This window comes from Cynocephalus volans, chromosome 12 (assembly GCF_027409185.1).
Source record: "Cynocephalus volans isolate mCynVol1 chromosome 12, mCynVol1.pri, whole genome shotgun sequence".
Lineage (NCBI taxonomy): Eukaryota > Metazoa > Chordata > Mammalia > Dermoptera > Cynocephalidae > Cynocephalus > Cynocephalus volans.
Genome location: NC_084471.1, coordinates 102,962,659 through 102,979,624, shown reverse-complemented (window position 1 = coordinate 102,979,624; position 16,966 = coordinate 102,962,659). Strand labels below are relative to the sequence as shown.

The 16,966-nt window shown below is 36.6% G+C and overlaps 1 pseudogene; it reads left to right on the top strand.

Annotated features, from left to right (window-relative positions):
• The first annotated feature begins 15,041 nt into the window (after nucleotides 1–15,041).
• Nucleotides 15,042–16,090, top strand: LOC134391802 (dermatan-sulfate epimerase-like; annotated as a pseudogene).
• The last annotated feature ends 876 nt before the right edge of the window (nucleotides 16,091–16,966 follow it).

The window sequence follows — 16,966 nt, the reverse complement described above, 5'->3', positions numbered from 1 at the left end:
ATGATTTCCAATCCTCTGGGTATATTCCCAGCAGTGGAATAGCTGGGTCATATGGTAGATCTATCTGTAATTGTTTGAGGAAACTCTATACCATTTTCCATAAAAACCACACCATTTTGCAGTCTCACCAACAGTGTATGAGAGTTCCTTTTTCTCCACAACCTTGCCAGCATTTTATCATTCTCAGTCTTTTGGATATTAGCCATCCTAACTGGGGTGAGATGGTATCTCAGTATGGTTTTGATTTGCATTTCCCAATTGCTCAGTGATGGTGAGAATTTTTTCATGTATCTGTTGTCAATCCATATATCTTCCTTTGAGAAATGCCTGTTCAACTCCTTTGCCCATTTTTTCATTGGCTTATTTGTTTTTTTGCTGTAAAGTTGTTTGAGCTCCTTTTATATCCTGGATATTAATCCTTTGTCAGATGTATATTTTGCAAATGTTTTCTCCTGCTCTGTTGGTTGTCTTTTCACTCTGTTGATTGTTCCTTTTTCTGTGCAAAAGCTTTTTAGTTTGGTATAATCCCACTTGTTTATTTTTCCTTTGGTTGTTTGTACTTTTGGGGTTATATTCATGAATTCTGTACCCAATCCTACTTCCTGGAGTGTTTCCCCTAAGTTTTCTTTAATGAGTTTTATTGTTTCAGGATGTATATTTAATTCTCTAATCCATTTTGAGTCGATTTTGGTATGTGGTGAGAAGTACGGGTCTAGTTTCATTCTCCTGCATATGAATATCCAGTTTTCCCAGCAACATTAGCTGAAGAGGCAGTCTCTTCCCCAGTGTGTAGACTTGGTGCCTTTTTCAAAGATCAGATGTAGTTGTATGGGTTGATTTCTGGGTTCTCTATTCTATTCCATTGATCCGTGTGTCTGTTTTTATGCCAGTACCATACTGTTTGGGTTACTATTGCTTTGTAGTATAGTTTAAAGCCAGGTAGTGTTATGCCTCCAGTTTTAATTTTTTGGTCAGGATTGCTTTGGCTATGCGTGGTCTTTTGTAATTCCATATAAATGTCTGGATGGTGTTTTCCAGTTCTGAGAAAAACATCACTGGAATTTTGCTGGGGATTGCATTGCATGTGTAGGTCACTTTGGGTAATAGGATTATCTCTACAGATGCTGAAAAAGCATTTGACAAAATTCAACATTCGTTCATGATAAAGACTCCCTACAAGTTAGGTATTCATGGAAAGTATCTCAACACAATCAAAGCCATATATGATAAACCCACTGCCAATATCATCCTGAACAGGGAAAAGCTGAAAGCTTTTCCTTAAGAACAGGAACTAGACAAGGATGCCCACTCTCACCACTCCTATTCAACATAGTGTTGGAAGTACTCGCCAGAGCAATCAGAGAAGAGAAGGAAACAAAGGGCATCCAGACTGGAAAAGATGAAGTCAAACTGTCCCTGTTTGAGGATGATATAATCCTATATATTGAACAGCCTAAAGCCTCTACAAAAAAAACTCTTGGAGTTGATAAATGATTTCAGCAAAGCTGCAGGACACAAAATCAACACACAAAAATCAGTCGCATTTCTACACTCCAACAGTGAATGTGCAGAAAAAGAAATCAAGAAAGCCCGCCCATTTACAGTAGCCGCCAAAAAAATGAAATATTTAGGAATAAAGTTAACCAATGATGGGAAAAATCTCTACAAAGAGAACTACAAACCACTGTTGAGAGAAATTAAAGAGGACACAAGAAGATGGAAAGATAGCCCATGCTCTTGGATTGGAAGAATTAATGTTGTGGAAATGTACACTTTAGAAGGTTGCCAGTAGCCTCCTCCAGGCAACATATAATAGCTGCTGTGCATATTCTTCCTTGTGCTCTAATGTATTTCAAAAATTTTTTATAAGAATATGCTTTATATTTGTAAGTACACGAAACAACAAATGTTGTTTAAAATTACTAAATAAAATAGAACATCAGCAATATTATTACTTCATTATCTATTACTTACTTATCTATATTCAGTTAAGAATGTCACCTCTTGGAACCCATTAGTTCCAATTTGTGTAATAACACGTATTCCTAAATCCATACAGAGGAATCCCTTTGCTTTCTGATTGAGAATCTTAAGGCTTTCATAACTAAAATGAATTTAAAAATGCAGAGTATAATGGAAAAGGCATGGAGTAAGTTTTAGAAAACTTGCATTGGAAACAACACACCTGGATTCTCATCTAAGCTTTGTAGCTTTCATTGATTAGCTTTCAAGTCAATTGCCTTTTGATAAACTTCCCCATCCTGAACATGACCAGAGAAATTTGTCTTTGTTTTACTATAAGATGGCACAAACATTTTAACATACCTGTAAGGTCCATTTTATTTCCTTTAGTGTATAAGCAAAAAGTTGGAACATCTAATTTGATATGACTGTTATATTTTTAATCACCTTTATTGGGATGAAGTATCAGATAAATGATTAAGCTTTTTAAAAGTAAATGAGATTTTGCCTGAGCTCCTTTCTATTTCCTTCAACAAATCCATAAAACGGACACTCAGTTCTTTGAAGTAAAAAGTAGTGACCTAAAGTCTCAATCACTTTGGTAAAAAAAATAAATAAATAAACGAGCTTCCAGCTTCAGAATTACATATTTGCTGGGGTGGAGGCTGGGTGAGATACACAAAAGTGATCCTAGTTAGCGTTATAAGCACTTGAGTCTAACACTGCAGATGTGGGGGAATGCCTCCAATTAACATAATATAATTACTGACATGTCTGGTGAAAACAAATTTATAATATAATACCTGAATTCTCCTTCTAAAAATAAACAAAATTTAAACTAATTTGGTAATTCATCCTCTGAAATAATCTGTGAAGTTTTAATTCACAAAACATATACAAAATAGGATAAATATTAAATAGGTGGTATAGATTAAAAAATAAAATAATTTTTATCTTTCTACCTCTTTAAGGTACAGTACATATGTTAGATTAATATAATAAAAATGCCACAGTCTCTGAGGACACTTTTCACATTTTACTTACATTTGAACACTAACTTAAATCTCAAAATCACACACACACACACACACACACACACACACACACACAGAGACACACACACACACATCTATTTCCTTTCTGTTTTTTTCACTAGAAGTTAAAAGTATGGTATGTTAAACAAAGACTGCAAACAAATATTTACCATTAGTATTACATGTAACATACAGGAGCTGCCTTTAACAAAAATTCCTCCCTCCTACACATACACACATACACACATGCATATCAAAACATTTTTGAACACATTTTCATATCAATATTAGTCAAGGATCACTACTCTGAAAATTATTCTTAAATAATTAAATATTACACTAGATCAACCAATTATTATTCTTTGCTGATGTTATATTTTTAGAGATTTTATTTATAATATGTTCCAAAATTATATAACTTATTCAGACTTAGGTATTGTGACATTCTGATTTAAAAAAACAAAACTTTAAACCCAGAAGGTATAATTTTTTTGTATGTTTTTCTGGTAGAGTGGCACTGCCTACCACTCCACATATCAACTCAGTGTAATCTCCAGTAGGCCTAAAATCTCATTTACAGTGTAAAATCTGTACGTGCTACTTATTTTTAACTAAACTTAATGATTGAGATAACACAGTATGCCACTGAGTAGATTTCTCAAGGTATGGTCATGAAAGTACAAGGCAGATCTGGTTAGGAAGAGGAAACAAAGAGAAGTGGAAGACAAATAGCAAACATAGGCCCCTGAATTATTCTATAACAAATGTGGATCTTAGTATAATTATGCTCTACATGATTTTTACTCTGCCTTTTAAAAATAAGGAACTAAAAATATATACATCACCCAGATACAATTTTATGAATTAGAAAACACAATATTGTTGACATCATCATGTCTCTCCAATTTAATCTATAATTCAACACAATCACAATCCAAATTCCAGAAAACAATTAGGCATTGAAAAGCTAATTCTAGGGCCGAGCCCGTGGCGCACTTGGTAGAGTGCTGCGCTGGGAGCGCGGCACGCTCCCACCGCGGGTTCGGATCCTATATAAGAATGACTAGTGCACTCACTGGCTGAGTGCCGGTCACGACAAAAAAAAAAAAAAAAAAAAAAAAGAAAAGCTAATTCTAAAAAATATGGAAATGAAAAAGAATTGGAAAAGCCAAAACAATTTGGAAAAGAAGAACCAAGGACGCATGTTGCCTGATTTAAGACATTGTAAAGCTACATTAATCAGGAGAGTATAGTATATTCAACAAGATTAGCATATAGATCAACAGGACAATATAGAAATACCAGAAATAGACCAACAAAAATGTACTCATAGTACACTGATTTTTAACAAAGTTGCATTTTAATTCAATGGGGAAAAATTTGGTTCCACCCTCCTCCCCCCAACAAATGGTGCTGGAAAAAATGGATGTTAAAAGGAGGAAAAAAATTACACACAAAAAACAAAAACAAACAAAAACCTCAAAGTAGATTGTAGACCTAAACATAAAACATGAAAGTGCAAAAATTCCAAAATCCAGTACAGCAGAAAACCTAGATTAGTTTGTGTCTGGCAATGAGTTTCTAGATACAGTAACAAAAGCACAATTCGTGATAAAAAGAAGATAAATAGGACTTTATCAAAACTGAAAGCTTTAGCTGCACAAAAGAAGCTATTAAGAGAATAAAAAGACAAGCCACAGATTGAGAGAAAATATTTGCAAATCACATATCTGAAAATGGACATACCCATAATATATAGAGAACTTAAAAAAGTAACCATAAGAAAACACACAACCTAATTTGGCAGTTTCTAGTCAAGTTAAGCATAGGCATACCAGGACCCAGCAACAGCAATCCTAGATATTTACCCAAGAAAAGTTGAAAACTTATGTCTATACAAAGTCCTATGTGCAAGTTTTTATATCACCTTTTTTTTTTTATAATCCCTAAAAACTTTAAGCAACCAAGATGTTCTTCCACAGAGATGGATAAGCACACTGTGGCAAATTCATACCAGGGAATACTGAGCATTAAAAAAAAAAACAGCTGAAATGCCATCAGCAAAGTGGTAGACTAGAAAGTCTCAAGCTTTCATTCCCCTACAGAAACATTACTTTTTTTAAAAATAAAATAAATGAAAAAGCAGAAACTGGTAGATCCAGTTTTGCTAAAGCTCTGTAAATCAGTCAAAGGCTTACAGCAACTGAGAAAATGCTCAATCAAGAAAAAAGTGTCTTCAAAATGAAAGTTTTGTGGCATTTTTACTCATCTAGACCCAATCTCCTCCTGGAACAGTGGTGGCCCTGGTTTTGAAGCTGTGGCAGCCCAGTTCCCTCCCTCAAACCAGTAGGAGGAGAGTGGGCCTCATTGGCAAAATACTGTGAACATGTATGTAACCTCTCCGGGGAATAGCTGAGGGACTGATCCAAAGTTCTCATCTCTGTTTCACCTAGTTTAGAACTCAGGCAGGAAAAGCAGTGGGTACCATGAATAAAAGCTGCAGGTAGGGTGAAACCCACAGACATTGGGGCAAGATATTTCAGGTTGGGACATACACTAGAATGACTAAGACCTGGAGGAGAATCTGAGAAAATATTCTTTGGAAAATCATGATATTCAAAGCTGTGATGTAGGGTGACCTATAAAGCGATTTTAGGGTGGGCCAGACCCCCACTAAAAAGCAAACAAACAAACAAACAAAAACCACAGCTGTGATGTATATAAGGAAATTTAGAAAGTCATGAACTTACCCAGGGCAAGATGGCTACTGAGAAAAGAGTTCCGAAAACCTTCAGTTTTCATCTCAGGCTGATACCTAGGCCAGAGCAAGCCTTGCTAAGTATCAAAAGAGTGCCAAATCACAAAGCCAATCTTCAAAGACTAAGAGAGGTGGTTGGCTTTGTTGTTCGTTTGTTTATTTTCAGTTTCTCTCTTCTTTATGTGTATACGTGTGTTTGTGTTTAGCTCCTGGCATTGGAGAAAATCCCCACAAAATATTAGTTGAAAACAAGCTAAAGGAACAGAGACTTTAGTTCAGTGACCACGCAAAACAAGAAATATTTTTTTTTTTGCCAAATAGTTTTAAAGTTTCACTAAAGAAGTGAACTATTTCAGCATTCAATTTTAAAAAGTAAGAACAGCAAACCTAAGGAAAGGAGAGAATATGATTTCCAAAGTTATCACTACATAATATCTAAATGCCTGCTTTTAACAAAATTAAAAAGAAAAAGCTTTCAAAGAAACAGTAACATGCCACACATTCAAAACTACATAAACTGGCCTTAGAAAGCCCAGACATCAGACTTAATAGAAAAAGACTTTAAGACAAATATCTTAAAGATGCTCAAGAGCCAAAGGAAAACAGAAACAAAACATTGAGGTAAAACAGGAAAATGATGTATGACAAAATGAGAACATCAATAATGATGTAAAAATAATAAAAAAGAAAGCAAACAAAAACTGAAAGTAGAATAAATGAAATAAAGAATCCACTAGAGCATTTCAACAGCAGATATGAGTAGGCAGAAAAAAGAATCAGTGAACTTGAAAGCAGGACTACTTAGAGGACACGGTCTGAGGCGTAGAAAGAGAAAAGAATAGAGAAAAGTGAGCAAAGGTTACTGAACATGTGGGGCACCAACAAGTGGATGAAAATATGTATTACGGAAGTCCCAGAAGGAGAAGAGGGTTAGAGAAAGGAAAGAGATATAGAAAGATTTTGAAGAAATAATGGCTGAAAACTTCCTAAATTTGACAAAAGACATTAATCCACAAATTCAAGCAGCTTTACAAGTCCAAGTCAGAAAAACCCAAAGAAACTCACACTTTGGTGGGTTGATACATTATAATCAAAATGGTAAACACAAACTCAAGGAGAGAATATTGAGAGCAGCAAGAGAGAAGTTACTCATTATATACAAGGACCAGCAGTAAGATTATTAGCCAATTTTTCATCAGAAACCTTGGATACCAGAGGTAGCAAGTTTAAAGAACTAAAGAAAGAAAAAAGAAACCTAGAATTATATAGCTGCCAAAATTCTCCTTCAAAAAAAGAGGGAAAAATTAACACATTCCCAGCTTAACAAAAGCCAGGGTTGGGTGTTACCATGAGTCCTGCCCTACAAGAAATTCTAAAGAAAATCCTTCTTGGTGAAATGAAAGGATGATAGACGGTCACTCAAAGCCTTATGAAGAAGTGAAGATCTCTGTTAAAGGTAAATAAATGGGCAAATATAAAAGCCAGTATTATTTTAATTTTAGTTTGTAACTTCAATTTTTTTTATTTTCTACATAACGTAATAGACAAATGCATTTTAAAGTATTTGTAAATCTATGTTTCTTGGGCACACAACGTATGAAGACGTAATTTGTTACATCAATAGCATGAAGGGGGAAGGAGAGTGTAATAACTTTAGGATATTATATGTAACCTTAAAGGTAACTGAAAGAAAATATCTATAGAATATACACAAAGGGAAGTAAGAAGGGAATCAAAACATTTCACTACAAAAGCAATCAACTAAATATAAAATAAGGCAATAATGGAGCAAATGAGGAGCTTAAAACCTTTGTACATATTAAAAAACAAATAGCAAAATGGAAAAATTACTTATTAGCAACTACATTAAGTATAAACGGGTTTCACTCTCTAAACATCAAAATATATGAGGAAAAAACTGAGAAGTGCAAGGAGAAATAGATGAATCCATTTTTATAGTTGGATACTTCAACACCCCTCTAAGTAATGGACAGATTCAGCAGACAGAAAATCAGAAAAGTCGTAGTCAAACACACCCCCACCACCAAACAACTGGATATAACGGACATTTATAAAACACTTCATCCAACAGCAGAAGAATACACATTCTGTTCAGCATATTCTTGGCCATAAAATACATCTAAACAAAAGCTAAAGAGTAGAATTCATACAATATCTGCTCTGAGACCACAATGGAATGAAACTAGAAATCAATAATAGAAAGATAGTTGGAAAATTCCCAGATGCTTCCATATATTTTTAAAAATTTATTTATTTATGAATATTTATGACATACAAAGCTGATTGTCCCACCTCTTGCCCATGATGTGGGAGCCAGATTCATACTGGGGACGTATCCATTACCAGAAATTACTTTTGCACCTGTTGTCCCCTCCCAATTATCTCCCAACCTGCCTCCCCCTCCCCTTGTCCCCTCAACTTCAATTTGTAGCCCTAGGAATGTCCCCTCCCTCTGTTGGATCATGGCACTACTGTGGTCATTCTTTCCTGCCTTCCTTTCTCTCTTAGCTCCAACATATGAGTGAGCACATGTGGCATTTATCTGTCTCAGCTTTGCTTGCTTCACTCAACATAAGTTTCTGCAAGTTCATCCATGTTGTTGAAAATGGGAGTATTTCATTCTTTTTTATGGCTGAGTAGTAGTAGTATTCCATGGTGTATATATACCACAGTCTCCTTATCCACTCATCTATTGATGGACATTTAGGTTGATTCCATATCTTGGCTATTGTAAACAGAGCTGCAATAAACACGGGAGTGCAGGTATCTCTTCCACATGATGATTTCCATTCCTCTGGATATATACCCAGAAGAGGGATTGCTGGATCATATGGAAGATCTATCTGTAGTTGTTTGAGAAAACTCCAAATTGTTTTCCAAAGCAGTTGTACTAATTTACAGTCCCACCAACAGTGCAGTAGTGTCCCCTTCTCTCCACACCTTCACCAGCATTTGTTATTCACCATCTTTTTGATCATAGCCAGTCTAACTGGAGTGAGGTGGTATCTCAATGAGGTTTTAATTTGCATTTCTCTGATGACTAGTGATGCTGAGCATTTTTTTCATGTATTTGTTGGCCACTTGTATGTCTTCCTTTGAAAAATGTCTATTCAGCTCCTTTGCCCATTTTTTAATTGGGTCATTTATTTTTTTTACTGTATAATTGCTCGAGTTCTATGTATATTCTGGATATTAGCCCCTTGTGGGATGCATAGTTGGCAAAAATTTTCTCCCAGTCTGTAGGCTTTCTTTTCGCTCTGTTGATTGTTTCTTTTGCTGTGCAGAAAATTTTTAGTTTGATATAGTCCCATTTGTTTATTTTTTCTTTTGCTGCTTATGCTTTTGGGCTCATGTTCATAAAGCCTCTGCCCTGACCTAACTGCTGCAGTGTTTCACCTATATTTTCTCTTAGTAATTTTACAGTTTTGGGTCTTATACCTAGGTCCTTAATCCATTTTGAGTTGATTTTAGTGTATGGTGAGAGATGCATATAGTTTCATTCTTCTTCATATGAATATCCAGTTTTCCCAGCATCACTTGTTGAAGAGGCAATCTTTTCCCCAATGTAGATTTTTGTTGCCTTTGTCTAAAATCAGACGGCTATAAGCCTGAGGAGTGGGGTTTTGAGTTATAGAAAAATCTCCCTCTAACCCTTCTCTTTAATTCATGAAACACCCCCCATATATCCTCAGTATTTCTTTTTCTCTCTGGGCAGAGTCTTTGGATACACTCTCCAGTTTCACATTGTAGTGATTCTTTGAATCTTCTGTGTCCTTCTTCTTTTAACAACTAGAATCATGGGATTTGTGGGGAGGTAAACTAGTTTTTTGGCCTGAACCAATCATCTCCTTCCTGAGGAATTTTTGTATTTACTGGTATTCCTTTCCTATGAGTTCTGTAGCTGTGATCCCCAGTTCTGCTCAGGTAACCTTCTACTTTCACTAATAGAGTAACCACTTCACCATTTACAGACTTCCACTAAGGCTTTGAGGACTTCTTAATTATAAACCTGGATCATACTAGGGCTTTTTTTTTGTCAAGAAAGGCTATATTAGAGGTTGTGCTGTCAGTAGATAATGCTGTGTGCTAATCTTCTCTCTCCTCTCCTCAAGTAAATTGTCGAGTCCTATTGGTTCTACCTTCATCTCTCTGTAATGAAGTTTGAACTTATTTCTTAATTTTTTATTCTCAAAAACACCTAATATAAGCCAATAATACTTGTCTTCTGTATTATTACAATTGCCTCCTAATTTATCCTGAAGTGAACAGGTTTTTAAAATCCTGTTGAAAAATTAACTGCCAAATAAATTTCTCCAAATATATCCCTTATCCTGTCCTCCAAATGCCTAGAAACCATTAAGGTGTTTTTGTTCTGTTGTTGTTTTTTGTTGTTGTTTTTTATTCTCTAATGAACTATGTTCAAAGTTCTCTACTTATGTTTGAGTTCGTAAATTATAATCTTATTTCATTCAAGTAAATTTAAGCTTTACTCCACACATTCCAATCTAGATGACTTCCCGCTCCCTGAATGTTCTCTAAGTGTCTCTGTTCCACTGTATTTGTTTATGCTGTTCCACTCATCTGGGCAGTCTTTCTCATGCACTTATCTCTGCCTGTGGAAATCATACCCATGTCTTAAGACCCATATTAGCAGACATTGATGACTTCTCTAATTCTTCCATGATGTCTTTTCTAATTCCATAAGCAAATGAGAGTACTCTCCATAAGAGAACAATTAATTATTTTCAACATGCAATATCTTTCTTTCCTCTAGATCAGGGTCTCTCAATTTCAGCAATATTGAGATTTGGTGGGATAATTTTTTGTTGGCGAGTCTCCTCTTTATAAAATGTTTAGCAGCATTCCTGCCCTGTACTCACTAGATGATAGTAGTTACACCTAGGATGTCTCCATACATTGTCAATATTTCCTTGAAGGTAAAGTAACCACCAATTGAGAATAACTGCTCTATATAAGTCTCCTTTCATGTCAAACACTGTAGGTGATTCAAATATTGTTTGGTAATTAATAAGTCCTTCACTGATGGAAGTTATAGTTAGTTGAATATTTATAGTTCTCTGTGTATATTTTTTTTAAGAACACCATCCTGTTTAAGGACATAGCTGAGTTTAGGCACCAAGCTTTCTGATTTGCAGAGCAAGCCATTTGAATCATGTGTGTGAGTGTAATGTATATAATTATATGAATTATACATTATATAATTATATATGATTATACACATATGTAATATCAGCTTTTGGGGAATATAATTCTCTGCTGTACAATGGAATACAATGGATTTTAATACATTCACAAGTTATGCAACCATAAGCACAATCAACATTAGAATATTTTCATCACGCTCCACATTTCCCTCCAATCTTACCAGCCCTAGGGAATTACTAGTCTACTTTCTGTCTGTATAGATTTTCCTATTATGGACATTTTATAAAATGAAATAATGTAATATATGTTGTTTTGTAACTGGCCTTTTAATATTTTCAAGTTTCATCCATGTTGTAGCATGTATCAGTATGCCATTCCTTTTTATTGCCAAAAATATTTTATTGTATGTATATAACATATTTTATTTATCTACTCATCACATGAGAGAATTTAGTTTTGTTCCACTTTTTGCCATTATGAGTAATGCTATTATGAACATTTGTGTACAAGTTTTGAATGGGCATATGTTGTCATATCTCTTGTGGTTACACCTAGGATTGGAATTGCTGGGTCGTATAATAGCTGTATGCTTAAACTTCTGAGGAACTGCCAGAGTATATTCCAAAGTGGCTCTACCATTTTCCATTCCTACCAGCAGTGTATGAGAGTTTGAGATTCTCCATATCCTTACCAATACCTACTATTATCTATTTTATTATTATTATTGCCACTTAGTAGGTATGTCGTGGCATACCATGGTGATTTTGATTTGCTTTTCCCTGGTAGCTAAAGATATTGAGCGTATTCGCACATGCTTATTGATGATCTGTATATCTTCTTCAGAGAAATGTCTTTGTGTATGTTTACTTGGGTTATGTATTTTTATTACTGAAATATAAGAGTTATTTATATATTCTGGATACAAGTCCCTAATCAGATATATAATTTGCAAATATTTTCTCTGATTCTCTAGGTTGTTTTTTTACTTTCATAATAGTGTTCTTTGAAGCACAAAAGTTCTTGATTTTGTTAAAGTTTAATTTATCTATTTTTGGCTGTTTGTGCTTTTGGTGTCACATGTAAGACACCTTTTACCTAATCTAAGATCTCATCTAAGAATTTTATAGTTCTTACTCCTGCATTTGTTAAATATCCTTGGTCCATTATAAGCAAATTTTTGTATATTTTGTCAGGAAAATATGAGATGCCTTTTCATTAATTTAAGTCTTTATGAATTTCTTTCAACAATGTTCTGTAGTTTCAAGAGTATATGTTTTGACTTCTTTCACTCATTTTACTCCCTAACAGTTTATCCTTTTTGGTACTTTTGTGTATGAAATTTTTTCTTAACTTTACTTTCAGATTGTTCATTGCAAGTGTATAAAAAACAGTTGATTTTTGTGTATTGCTCTTGTACCATGAAAACTTACAGAATTTATTACTTCTAATAATTTTTCAGTGGATTCTTCTGGATTTTCCATTTACTTTTCATGTCAACTATAAGTACAGATAGTTTTATCTCTTTCTTTCCAATAGGGATGGCTTTATGTCATATCTTGAACAACTTCCTTCATCAGAGCTCCTAGAAGTGGTGAGATGGTACATTTTTATCTTGTTTCTGATGTAAGTGGAAAAGAATTCAATAGTCTTGGAAGCAGCCTTGGGCATGTATATAATTATTCATGAATGACAAGAATGTTGCAAGGTTTTCTTTGTCTCTTTCCCTAATCACTCTTAAGATGTTTGCGTATGTTGCTATTAAATCTAGCTGTTAGGCCCTACTAAATGGTAGCTGATTGCTCTATTATTTTTGACAATGCCCTAAGTAATAAATTGCTGTAATGTCTGATGCTATTAAATTTGGGCCCCTTTGCAGGGATAGTTTTTTAGGACAGACTTTGAGGTTTATCTTTACCCCAGGAAGATTAGTGGTCTCTTTTCCTAGTTCTCTATGACAAACTTGCTTTCCTGTATTTACGCTTTCATGGAGCTCCCAATCTCCTCTCAATAACTTATCCCTCAGATCTCCATTTTCCTCAAGAGCATTCTTAGACTTGCACTTCCCAACACTCTGTTCTAAATGAAGTCAGTTTCCTTAAGGAAAGCTTTATGGCTCTGTGTTCTTATAGCATTTCTTTCCCCCTGGACCCAAAATTCTCTGACCTACTGCTTCAGAGCTGGGGACAGTGACAGTGGTCCACTTCTTTCAGACTAACACTCTTGATTTATGAAGAGGGCCTTGTGGGGAGGAAATAGGAATTTCTTATCTTCTTAGCATGCCACTCCTGGTCTAGAACTTCCTCCCTACTAGTAAGCTGGGAGGAGAGCAACCTGCAGTCCAGTACTAGTGGCCTGCTATAGCTGGGGTAGTGCCTCTATGCCATATGTGTGGGCTGGGTGGAGAAAGGAAGTCTCAATCTCTTGGCCATTTTTGCTTGCAATTCAGTCTCTATAACATAGAGCTGGGATTAATAGAAATGCTGGTGGCGTATTCCTTTTTGGGAGATATCATAGATTTGCCTTGGAGTCAGAGGGAAAAGGAAGCTGGTCTTTTGGCCACATCTGTAGTTATGTGGTTTGAGCTGGAGTTGCGGAGAGGAGGATGGTCATGGCACAAGGGTACAGACTCACTGTTCTTACCAATATGTAGTTGATTTTGTTCATTTGCTTCATTCCCTTAAGACAAGTACAAAAGATTTAAAATTGTTGTTTTTTTATAGTTTTCAACAGTTATGGTTGTTTTCCGAGGAGTGGTTCCACTGAGCTTATTATGCTACCATTCCAAAAGGTGGCACACCATTATCTGTATGTTTTCTGTTTTCTTTTCTTTCTTTTGTTTTTAATGGAGATGAATACATTTTATTTTGCAAATCTTCTCCCACCACTGACCATATCACAGATGACCAATCCAGACTGCCTATGGCTGGTTGGGTTCCAAGAAGAATGCTGGGGAGTTCCCTGGGTTTTTTGTGGGTACTGGATTTATGGTTACTAGGCAGAGCCCTGTAGTGGCTGCAGCACCATGGAGAGGCTGTGATTCTCTGTGGAGCTTGTCTTTGGATGGATTTTTTGGGAAGCTGGTGGTGGAGCTGCTGCCCAGTGACCTGAGTCCACAAATCACTTTCCACAGCCTGCAATGGGAGACATTGGTGTCTCACCTGTAATCAACCTATTGGTTGGTCTCTTATTTTTATTGAAACTTGTTCAGTCTGTTAGAAGCTGACTATATGTAAGACCAAAACAGCAGCTTGCAGAACCCTGGCTGTGCAGGTTGAGGATAAATGCCAACTCATTGACAAGCTTAGTGCCGCTGAAAAGGAGTAAACAGATTCTCTACAGAGAATGCCAGGCTAGAGAAAAGTCTAATTATATGCAACCTTACAGATGCTTGCAGAAAGCTGAAGAGCACCAAGTTGAGGCTCATGGAGGAATTAACTTCCATGGCTCAAGAACTGAGAAAAGAGAGACCCAAACTCTCAGACAAAAACAGGCAATAATAGAGATGTTAAAATCTCTAAAGTCCCTAGAAAAGACCATGGGAATCATCACATCACAGGGAGCTTTTCTGGACCTGCCAAGCCAACAAACAAGCAGTGCTGGACTCTTTCCCAAGAGTGGGCCTGGGTCTTATGGCAGCAGTGTTCACCTGACCTCTATTCAGGCCTCTGGAACTGCCAAAGTTTTTAACCACCTCAACTCCATCTCAGGGTCATTGAAGCCAATGGCTCCAGGGGGACCCCTCCCTGGGCTGGAGTTCTTCCACCTTCACATGCTGGATACACTGCAACTATCTCCTTCATGGTTAGTTCCTCCAAATCTAAAGAACATTGAACGTCCTTGAGTGAGGCTAGTGGATGTTACAGACCAAGTAAACTCTAATGAAAGGAAGCCAGATCTTTATCGAGTAGAATGTGATTTCCTAACAGAGCAGCAAAAATAGAAAAACGATTTGGATTCAGGTCCAGTTGCTTGGCAGCTTCATGCATCAGATATTGTGTTGTCCTGAGACTTTTCCCCTTCCGGCTCAGTTTCAGGGCCTGGGCACTGAAATAGTAAAGGATGCTGCACAGTGCATAATCAGAATCATATGATACCAAGCAATGCGAAATTTTCTGTCTGCAGAAACCAACCACTTCTTGAAGGTGATCCTCAAGGCTCTGTGTAACTTTGTCGTGGATGTGGATAAGAGCCAGGCAGATGCAGTGGGCTATGCAGACTGGCGCTGGAACCAGACATTGGGCAGCAGGAAGTCTGTGCTCTGGACGTGGCTGAAGATCTGCTGCACTGTCTGGCGCTCATTGGCCTGCTGCTTGACCCACTCCTGCAGCCGAGCCTTCTCCAGTGTGCCATCTATGAACAACTCCATGTTGCCGCCAAGCAGGCCTTGGCCAGCTCTCCAGGTAGCCGAGCATGTGGTTCCACTGTCTGCCACTGACCCAGTTGGTTTAGAAGCCGCCTTAGAGGACCCCAAGGATCACAGTGCCCGCTGGAATGAAACTTACAGAAATAACCTGGGTGCCTTGGCCATGTTCTGTGTGCTGTATCCTGAGAGCACTGGAGCCCGAGACACGGCCAGAGACTACATGGAAGGGACGGCAGCGGCCTAGCTGCTGAAGGATGCTCCTTGGGATGAGGTCCCGCTTGCTCACTCCCTGGTTGGTTTTGCCACTGCTTGTGACTTCTTGTACCACTACCTGAGCAAGACACAACAGGAGAAGTTTCTTGAAGTGATTGCCAATGCCTCGGGATATACATACGAAACTTCATGCAGGAGAGGATGGGATTTCAATACCTGCACAATCACCAGCCCACCACCTGCATGGCTTTGCTCACAGGAAGCCTAGTTCTGATGAATCAAGGGTATCTTCAAGAAGCCTACTTATGGACCAAACAGGTTCTGACCATCATGGAGAAATCTCTGGTCTTGCTCCGGGAGGTGACGGACGGCTCCCTCTATGAAGAAGTTGCACATGGCAGCTACACCACTCGATCACTCTTCCAGTAGATGTTTCTCATTCAGAGGCACTTTGGCATCAACCACTTTGGCCATCCGTGGCCAAACAAATTAAGGGAAGGTATTTTCACACAAGAAAGCAGGGACTTGGAGAAATCAGAACTGGAGCAGGCAAAGAAATTATTAAAGGAATAAAAGTAGTTCAGTTGTCCCATGCTGCTTCTCGAAGTGTTTGGCTTTGCTAATTTAGTAGTCTGTATACTACTAGTGTTAGAAGAAATAAAATCTGTTTGTTTTTTTTTTATGTAATGATTTTTCTTAAGAGAAACAAAAGATTTAGATAGGATTGGGTTTTATTAATATTAATTTAATGCTATTAGCAAATTTCAGACGCTGTATTACGGAAAAGACTGAAGCACACAATTCTAAGGAAAACAGAAATTTTTTATTAGTGGTTTAGTCATGCTGAAAAATGAGTGTTGCTAAGTCCTGGTATGATGATGTCAGCTTCCTTGGAGAAGTAGTTCTTTAGTTATGTGAATAGCAGGAACTGTTACCACAGGATCTGGATGGCTATTCAGGTTACCTAGTAAAAAAAGATGGCAGAAGATCATTAAAAACTTAAAATACATGTTCAGTAGAAAACATATGTCTATGAACGAATATTTCTTTGATGATACTGCTCTCTCCCACATGTAATTGGTTGCTTGTATTTGCATTCATGGGTTGATCAATAAGTCAATTACAGGTTACTTAATATTGTATTTTCCTTATATGGAAAACTGTTGTAGACCCAGTGACTAAACTTTTTAAAATAAAATATTTTATATCCTGAATGTTGATCTCAATACCAAAGAAGATGGGAAATCCAAAATTTGGATATATTCTTGTTTTTTAATAGAAAATTTCTTCAAGTTTATTTTGCTAAATAAACACATTATAATTGAGAAAAATATATATATATGTCCATTTAAGTGTGTGTGTGTGTGTGTGTGTGTGTGTGTGTGTCTGTTTGCATAGCTGTTGATATACAAAATCATAATATGAACTGTTATTTCTTCTAGATTTAAG